Here is a 9960-nt window from a genome sequence, read left to right as displayed (position 1 = left end):
GGAGAAGTCTCTCACAGCAGAGCACGGCCTTGTAAACACTAAAGAAGCAGTGCCTGGATGTGGATGAGGAGACGGGGAAATGGAGAAGCCGAACGGACAGGGAACAAAGAGAAAAGAAAGAGAGGAGAGAGAAAAAATTAGAGAGGAAGCAAGAGGGGAGAGATTAAACATTGGATCTAGAGCTTATGTTGTTTATTTAAAAAAAAAAAAAAAAAGTGTTAAGGCAGAAGAAGACCTCCCTCCAGGGCTGAAGCTGTTGGAAAACCAGACTCAACCTGGAATGGTGGGCTGAGCACTGAGTCAGAAGCAAGAGTGATGGTTCAGAATTACTGATGCTCCCGGCCCCACCGCTGCTGTAACTTGCTGCACACAAGCTACAGCCGCTCAGCTGTATCACAAACCCAGCGATCAAATGTGACGAATTCCTTCCTTCCCCGTCTCTCAGGCCTGTTGGAAGGCTCAAAGAGAGATGAATGTGAATGAACTGTGAGAGCTATAAAATATTCCACACATGGAGTGTGTAAGGTGGAAAGAGTGGAAGGTGGTGAATTATTTATTATCCTTTGGCTCGAGTGTCAGCTGTTTGTAAGTCTTCATGTCTTCCAGCAGCTGAGGCACTATCCACTACGATTTAAATAAAATTGCCTCGAATCCCCATCCCAGAAACGGTAGGAAACCAAGCACTCTTCCCAATATCCCAGCAGATTCTTAGGGGGGTTGCGTTTGTTCTGGTTCCCTCTAGCTCCAGGTTCCTGCTCCGGCTGAAGTTTCCGTCTCTGCTCCAATTTTCATTTCCTGCAGGTGTTGGACTTTCTTTATCCCTCAATGGGGCTAGCCTAGGTTCTGGTATTTTCCCTACAGTACTATGGCCACTAGATTGGGCATCTAGAGACTTTCATTGAGGATTTGAAGATATAATGTAGCATTATACCACAGCACAGCAAATGACCTAATATTAAATGCCAGTGATTTCTTTATTAACAGTCCCTGGCTCCTCTGGGCACCAGAAATGCCTCACTGGTCATCTCTGCACAGAGAGCCCCAGCCCACTGCCATCTGGATTGACTCCTCCTGCCCTCTCTCATCTCCCGTAGGCTACCAGCCCTCCAATTCTGTCACTGTTCTCCCTGCCCCTTTTTTTTGGGTCTGGCACAGGGGAATCTCAACCCTGATTACACATTAGAATCTCCCAGGGAGGTTTTTAAAAATAGTGATGCCCAGAACTTACCCCAGACCAATTACATCAGAGGCTGTGGAGCTGGGACACACGCACACATAGTTTTCCGAAGCTCCTAATATGCAACCAAAGTTGAAAACCATCTCTAGCTCATCTAAGCCACGTCCTGGGGTGAGCCCGCCTTTCATCCTCAAAAAAGTTACCAAGGTATTTTGCTGAACAAAAGACAATTCTCTCCCTAAGAGAATTGTTGCCAGTTTTTTAACTGAATGTTATTTTTCCTGCCACAGTTATTATCTGAAATTTGCCAACAATCCACATGTCCCTATGCAGAGGTCAGGATCTTTCCCCAACGTGAGCACTTCTGGATGAGTCCTTTGCTCTGTCCTTCCTGGCTCATTTTCCCTGGTCACAGAATAGCAAGGTGGGCAGAGAAGAAACCAAGGACTCCACACAGAAAGGAGCTTGGTTTCTTTGTTGAGAGACTTTACAGCAGGTAGAAATTCAAAACCAAAATGGGAAGCTGTCATTATTTGGGAATTATGTGGATAGAAACATTCTCAACCTTAGCGAAAAACACAAAAAAGCAGCCCCATAGTGGTGTCCTGCCTTAAAAATAAACACAGAGATTTCTTTTCCTGAATATTTCAGAAAATTTATGGTCTGTGGAACAATGTTCCATATATATGGATCCTCTCCTTTGGTCCTCCTAACAACCTTGTGAAGAAGGTAAGCAGAGAAGAAATTATTATCCATTTTTCCAGCAGAATCAATTCACACTCAGAGAGGATAAGTGACTTGCCCACAGCCACACATCTGGGACATGGCAGAGCTGTTGCTTAAAACCTAGCCCTTATCTTAGTCAGTTCTGGCTGCTCTAACAAAGTACCAAAGACTGGGTGGCTTTGAAACAACAGAAATTTATTTCTCATGGTTCTTGAAGCTGGAAGTCAGAGATCAGGGTGCCAGCATGGTCAGGTTCTGGTGAGGGCTGTCTTCCAGGTTGCAGGTGGCTGCCTTCTCATATCCTCACATGGCAGAGAGCAGAGAGCAGCCAGCTCTCCTGTGACCTTACAAGGGCACTGATCCCATTCATGAGATTCACTAACCTCATTTCTACCTCATCTTGCTTCTTACTTCATGTTGCCTTGTTACCACCATGTCTCTCTTTATGCATATGTGTGTGAGTGTGCACACATCCTACCCCCACCCCCAGGCCACAGTGTTACAGGCTGGGCAGTCACATTCCATGTAAGAATGCCACCTGACAAGGATTGATCACTGAAGAACATTGGATGTCCAGGAGCGTCCATGCTTTCTGTTTCTTGGATGGGAGAAGAGAAAGCAAGCTTGGCACCTTTCTGCCAATTTCCCTTATGCACTCCCCTTTGAGACTCTGAATATCTGCTCTGGCCCTGCCTTCATCTGCACAAATCCATGTCACCTATCCCTGAGGAAAGCATTTTAGACTCTGTGCATGTTGGGGAAAGGAAGGGCTATTCCTAACCTTATGGAACTGGGCCTAGACCAGGGCTTGGTAAGGTTTGCTAACTGACTGATTCCTGGATCTCAGAGCTGGCAGGGCTCAGTGGAGGTCTGGCTCATCTCCCAGCCCTCAGACAGGTAAGACCTATTAGGAGGCAAGCAGCAGATAGAAGAGACTATGGGATGGCAAGTCCTGCTAGGGCAGCCACCTCCCACCCCTTGTGCACAAATCAGGCCCTGGGTCCTTCTGTAGGGTCTCCCTGAGCTTGCCCAGAAGCAGAGATATCCAGGTCTCCACTCACAAGGGAAACTGAGTCCTGCTCCCTATAAAGCACAGAGTTGCCATCTAAGGGTAAGTGTTCTTAGGGCTGCCAGGCAAGGAGAGATGACTTTGAGGTGTCACTCTCCTCATGTGGAATATGTTCGTGGTTTTGAATTATTTCTACAAGTCCCTTCAGCTCGAGGCTGTGCAGACAACCTTGCATGAGAGAGAGAAGGACGATGATGAGATGTCCTAAAAATGCCTCTAAAAAACTGCTGTTTGACAGGACCTATATCACCACCTATTGCCTGGAACATCGTAAAACCTCTCCCCCTCTGCCCTTCCATCCTCCCCCTTGGGCTGCTCTCTGAGACCCAGGCTTGGGGACTGAACACATATGGGTCTAGTTGGTCGATCCTATAGTCCTCTGAGGCCGTAAATTCAGACAGCCACAAATCAGCTTCAGCGAAACTTCAGCCCCAGACACGCACACACTCCCATTCAAGTCCTGGTGTCCAGGCTGAAATATGGGCGCATGTGTTCTCTTCTGCACCGCCGGCCTGCTGGAGATGCCACCCTGTCAGAGATGGTTTATGGAGCGGCTGGGAGGCCAGAACACAGTGGCCAGCTACCACCCCAGCCAAGGCGCCCCGAGGCTTTGATCTCCTGCTGGTAGCCCCATGTCACCGTGGTCAGCCGCCTGTTCCTGCACAGGCCTGAAATACGACTTTCCAAATCATCCAGAGGGCTCTGGGTTCCTCCTGCACCTCAACATGGCATTGTCAGTGCTGACTGCTTTTCTTCCCCAAGTAACTTCTTGTGACATCTCGTTGTCACCAGCTAAATACAGAACACTCCTGGTCCTTTTCCTTTCTTGGTGCTGACAGCTGACACAGAGCCTGCCCACTCTGCATGAGAGTGCTTCTTCTTGGAGGCCCTTCTCCAAGAATCTCAGCTTGGGTGCAGGCGGGACATTATCTCAGAGCAAGTTTCAACCTCTGAGTTTCCTGAGTCCTAGGAGGCAGCCTGGTCTAGCTGATCAGGAACAAATTTATACCTGTCTCCAGTGTGGTCTGCGCCATGATAATGCCTTGCTGGCCCCAAGATAAGTCCAAAGGCTGAGCCAGTGTGGGTGAGACGCCCTTGGGTAAAGCACAGAGCCTGAGCCTGGAGCTCTCCGGGCCTGAGCAGAGTTCCTCGACCTCAGCTGTGCCGTGACCTCACTGAAGAGCTCGAAAAGGGACAGCTTGGTGCCTAGGTCCCCTCCCCAGAAATTTACATTGAATTTGGTCTGAGGTACAGGAATTTTCACAGCTCATCAAGGGCTTCTTCTGTGCAGCTGAGGTTGAGAACGACTGAGCGAACGAAGATAGGGATCACTTTTTCCCAGAGTTTCTCTTTAAGGCATCTCCTGGCAGGCCCCTCAGAGGAGTTTGGGAGGCATCTCAAGCACTCTAATTACCATCCAATCGTTCCCACACGCATTCCTGCCATTTACTGAGCACTGGCATTGCATTAGGTACTGTGTGTTAGTCTTAGTCTAGGTTCTCCAGAAGAATAGACCCAATAGGATTTTATGTATACATAAATACATATAGAACGAGATTTATTATAAGGAATTTGTTCATGCGATTATGGAGACTGAGACTGCCCAAAGATCTGCAATCCACAAGCTGGAGAGCCAGTGGTAAGTTCCAGTCTGAGCCCAAATCCAAAGGCAGGAGAAGACTGATGCTGCAGCTTGAAGACAGGCAGAGAGAGTGAATTTTCTCCTTTGCTCAGCCTTTTGTTATATTCAGGCTGCCAAGGGACTGGATGAAGCCCATCCACATTTGGGAGGACAATCTGCTTTTCTCAGTCTATTAATTCAAGTGTTAATCTCATCTAAAACACCCTCACAGATTCACCTGGAATAATGTGTAACCAAATATCTGGGCACCTCGTGACCCAGTCAAGTTGACACATAAAATTAACTGTCACATACTGCTCTAGACACCACAGGGAATGTTAAAAAGATCTGGATTCTTGCCCTCAAGGAGCTTCCAGTCTCACGACAATGCGAGATATGCATGGAGAGCTAAAGACTCCCCAACATAGTGCCGCCACAGAGAGTGAAGACAGTGGGAGCTCAGAGGAGAAAGAGACCAGACAAGGGACAGCCCCAAAAGTCCTCCTGGAGGAACTGGGCTTGATCTTGGCTGGGAGGCTGTTATGGGTTAAATTGTATCCCCCAAAAGATGTGTTTAAGTCCTAACCCCCAGTAAAGTGATGAGAATGTGATCTTACATGGAAATAGCATGATTGCAGATGCCATTAGCCAAGTTGGGGTCATGCTGAAGTAGGGTGACCCCTTAATCCAATATGACTTGTGTCCTTATAAGAAGAGGAGAGAGACACAGAGAGATGACAGCCATGTGAAGACGGAGACACAGGGAGACAACATGCGAAGACGGAAGCAGATTTGCTGAGTCTATGAGCCAAGGAACTCCAATGACTGCCAGCCGCCACCAGAAGCTGTGCGAGAGCAATGGAAGATTTTCTCCCTCAGAGCCCTCAGAAGAATCAACCCCGCTTACAACTGATGTCAGATTTCTAGCCTCCAGAACTGTGAGAGGATAAATTTCTGTTGTTTCAAGCTACCTAGTTTGTGGCACATTGTTATGGCAACCCTAAGAAACTAAGACAGAGGCTAAGTTCAAAACGGACAAGTAGAATGAGTAGGGAACCCTAAGAGGCCCGGAGGTAGGATTGAATAATGCATAGGAAGGACAAGGAACAATCCAAACTAGCTAGAACAAAAAATTTCAGAAAAAGAATGAGAGAAAACACGAATCAGAGCTGGCCCCTAAGACCTCATTTCCCTAGGGATCATCCGGTACTTCCTTGCCTTGAGGGAAACTTACCTCTCCTCACCCGTGTGGTGCATATGGGAGCTGCCTTCCTCTTACCTGATCCTTCCTCCCTGCGCACAGTGACGGTGAGGGTGGGCGTGTGACCCAAACATCCTACCCCACCTTCCTGGCCACAGTAATTGATCCATGGATAGGCGCTGAGCCAAGGCAAGCCAATTAAAGACTTTCCCTGGGACTTTTTATTTGTATTGTTATTAAAACTGGTAGAAAAGAGCCCTTTTCTCTCTGTCACTGGCCTGTGAAATATGAACTTGAAGCTGCCCTCTGCCATGTCCCTAAACTGTAAATAAATAAGGAGATCAAATGATCCGTATATCATTCAAGCCCCTGGTTCTAGACACTAAGAATTTTTTTGTGGGTTTTTTGCACCTGAGTTTTTACTTTACTCCTTTCCAATTCTTCCATCCATTCCGTGAGCTATCCCACTAACCATCCCCTTATACATAAAAACAAAAACAACTTTGTTTAAACTAACTCAAGCGGATTTCTGTCACTTGTTACAGAAGGAGCCCCAACTAGTACATCATAGGAGGAAGTATATTGCCAACATCCTAAAGAGCCTTGATGCCAGGCTGCGGGGTTTATTTTTAACACTATTAGCTAGAGATTGTTAACTGGAGTCTACAGAATCTGGCTTCAGGGTTCCCCATGAAACCGGAGAAATCATGTGCCAAATGCACGTAATGTACACCCTTCTGGGAAGAGGCAGTATAAATGCCATCAGACTCTCAGTGGAGTCTTTGACCCCTAAAAAGATTAAGAACCACTGATGTGAGTAATGAGGAGCCATTACAAGCATAAGACTTAGAACATGTTATCCTCCACTAACAATTATTAAGCACCGTCAGATACCCAGTCATTTATTCTACAAAGATACTGTCAAGCCCGGGGTCAAGAGCTGTTGGAGGTGTAAGATACATGTGATATAGTTTTATCCTCAAGGAGTTGTGGTCAGCTTGGGGTGGTGATGAGCACATACGTATTTTTTTTTTCTTATTAAGTGAAGGAGTTTGAGCAATATTTAAACATTGAGCAATATTTAACTTACTACACCTAACTTTAAAAGACTCCAATAGCCTGTTTATTTAAGTACTTTAATATTTGAAGAAAGACCTACCAAGGATTAAATGAGGAGAAATGAATTAAAATTCTTATTCCAAAGTTCGGCTAAAGTGGAGATGCCAGGGATCGAACCCGGGGCCTCATACATGCAAAGCATGCGCTCTACCACTGAGCTACATCCCCAACAGTGTACATAATTTTAATAGAAAATGAGAGAGGGTAAATAATGCAATGGCAGTTCAGAGGCCAGTGCCCGGAACTTTTTCCACAGCCTTGAATGAACAGTAGTATTGCAGTAAATGGAGCGCCAGATGGATTCCTCCCTCATCAATGGACCATAGATAAGTCAGTGTCTCAGAATCTTTGAAATCTCAGAATTTTTGAAATGGATATAAGAATCCTGCCAGGCCACCTTACAGGATGTTGTGCAGTTCTAACAAGAGAGAAACTGTCTGTTACCTTACTTAGCGCCTGGAAACCCCTGGACAAGATATACAGGGCCTTCTTGGAGAGGCCCGCCTCTGGACCTAGCTTGTGCTCCTCCAGGCGTGCCCCTCAGACTGTGCTCACTAGCAGTGCTGGGAGTTTATTAGAAACACAGATCTCAAGCCTCATCCCAGACTTTCTGAATCTGAATCTGCAAGAACCCCCAGGTGATTTTTATGCAAATTAAAATTTGAGCCAAACTCTACATTGTTCTTAGCATAGTGTAATTATAATCTGACAGAGAAGAAAATCCTCCTTAGGGCACCTTACCATAAGGGACAGAGGCAGGGACCAGAGTTGCCCAGGTGTGCTGTGGGCTTGCTGCCAAGAAGATCAAGCTGGGTCTCCTTAGAACGGGGGATGTGCACGGGGACATTAGCTGCCTAGAGAACAGGACGCGGTGACCACAGCGTGTGAGCCAAGCCTAGACCAGCCTGCAGTCCTGCCAGATGCTGCTCCAGCACCATAAACACAAGGTCTCCTTGAAGCTTGGGTCAGAGGGACACCAGAATACCTTGCATACATCAGCTCACTCATCCAGGGAGCACAGCCTGCCGTATTCTGCTGGTTTGAGGAGCAAGGGGCACAAGAAGGCTCTTGGAGTGCTGAGCACACGCCCAACCGCCCAAGGTGCCAGTGGGACTGGGGGCTTCCTGGCTGTGAGCAGCCCCATGTGAGGCTCCAAATGACCCAGCAGACAGATAGACAGCAGAGCTGAGGGTCTAGGGCAGCAAGAACTCAGGGTCTAGCAGGAACAGCAGTTAGGCCCAAAGGATTCTCATGGTTCAGTTAGTTTTAGAAACACCACCTTAAACAAAGATGCATTTTTTTCCTTCTCAGGAATGCCTTTAATCTGCAGTGTGCATCGTGAATCTTTCAGAGGAACACACAGTAGGCTTGACTTCCCACATCACTTTTGATCACGGAACCTTTCCTATCTGTGCTAGTCAGCCTGGGCTGGCTGCCAGAGCAAAATACCACCGATTGGGTGGCCAAAAACAGGAATGTATCTCTCATGGTTCTCGAGGCCGGGAAGTCCAAGATCAAGGCACCAGCCTACTTGCTTTCTGCTGAGAGCTCTCTTCCTGGTTTGCAGACGGCTGCCTTCTCCCTGTGTCCTCACAAGGCGGAGAGAAGGAGAGGGAGCAAGCTCTCTGACGTCTCTTCTTATAAGGGCAGTAATCCCATCATGAGGACCCACCCTCATGGCGTCTTCCAAACCTAACCACCTCCCAAAGGCCCCATCTCCAAACACCGTGACACAGGAGGTAGGCACTTCAGCAAAGGAATGGGTGGGGGTGAATAGTCAGAGCACTATCCTACCTGGGTAGGAAGTCTTCAGAGCAGACTTCAGAAAATACTAGGAAAGATGGAGGTGAGAGATTCCTTTGGGAAAGGAAGATAATCCGTGAATGTCTGCAGCAGGCGTTGGAAAGGCTTTCTTGTTCAGGGCGTCCAGACGATCAAAGTGTATAGGCATTTGCTTCAAACAGGCCAAATGCACCGAGAAGTCACTAGAACAATAACCACCGCTACCATTTCTGAGTGCTCAGGATGAGCTGTAGGCACAACGTGACCCGGGCTTTGCATAGCTGGTCTCATTTAATGCTCTGAACTGCTATTTGAGGAAGCTTCTAGTCTCATCTCCATTTTCAGGTGATGAAACTAAGGCTTAAAAAAGTCAATGAGTTGCCTTAATTCTTACAGCTGGGTAGTGGCAGCTAGTTAGTGCTAAAGCTATCCCAGACCTAGACTTCTCTGACTGGAGGCCCCTGTTAAAATGCTGTAAAAACCCCTCAGTCCTTGGCACATTATGCCCCAGGACCTGCACTTAGACTTGTAGGGTCACCTTGCAGGTAGGAAGTCATTCCTGGTGACTCTGGGGAGGACACATATAGAACAAAGTCCCAGCTTGGCGTGCGGGGTCCATCTCTCCTTAGTTTTGTGTATTAGGCTTATCACCTCCGGCTTGTCACCATATTTTCATATACCGGTTTCTTCAAACTCACCTTCTAGTGGATTTAAAGACTAGGACATTCTGGAACAGTAGGCACGGACCTCGTGTTGATTTGCTGATGTTAATCCCCACCGCTCTACCTCTATAATTAGCGATTTAGTCGGGGAAACTGAATAACTCTGTGCCTCACACAGCCATCTGTCAAGGCAATATTTTCATATTTAGAAATTTCAAAGAGGGAAACAACTTGTCACTCTCAATTAATAAACCTGGCTTTTTGCAAAGAACTGTTAAAAAGTTTTCCTTTATGCAAACCCTTCCACGCACTTGCCTCAAGCGTACAGGGCCATATACTTTGTCATGAGTGCATCGATGGATTTAGTGGGAATTTTTTCTTCTGAACACAAGAATCACCGCCCGTATGCCAACTTCATTTCCAGTGGAAGGAGAAAGAGTGAAAAAACACTAAAGTCAGGATTTTTCAGATGCAAGAGAGTATGGTTAAAAACGATCTGGCCTAAGAGGAGGGAACTGGGTCTCCTGCCCTGGCTCTGCTGCCAGCAAGCTGGGTGAGCTCCCCTTAGACACACACCGCCCCCCACCTCCTCCCATGGAAAAT

The 9960-nt window shown here is 47.1% G+C and overlaps 1 non-coding gene across 1 annotated transcript; it reads right to left on the bottom strand.

The window, feature by feature from the left end:
* Positions 1-7009: 7009 nt before the first annotated feature.
* TRNAA-UGC (transfer RNA alanine (anticodon UGC)) lies at positions 7010-7081 on the bottom strand. The gene has a single exon. It is a non-coding gene; the product is annotated as a tRNA-Ala (tRNA).
* Between the last annotated feature and the right edge of the window lie 2879 nt (positions 7082-9960).

This window comes from Equus caballus, chromosome 15 (assembly GCF_041296265.1).
Source record: "Equus caballus isolate H_3958 breed thoroughbred chromosome 15, TB-T2T, whole genome shotgun sequence".
Classification (NCBI taxonomy): Eukaryota; Metazoa; Chordata; class Mammalia; order Perissodactyla; family Equidae; genus Equus; species Equus caballus.
This window is presented reverse-complemented; position numbering and strand designations above follow the sequence as displayed.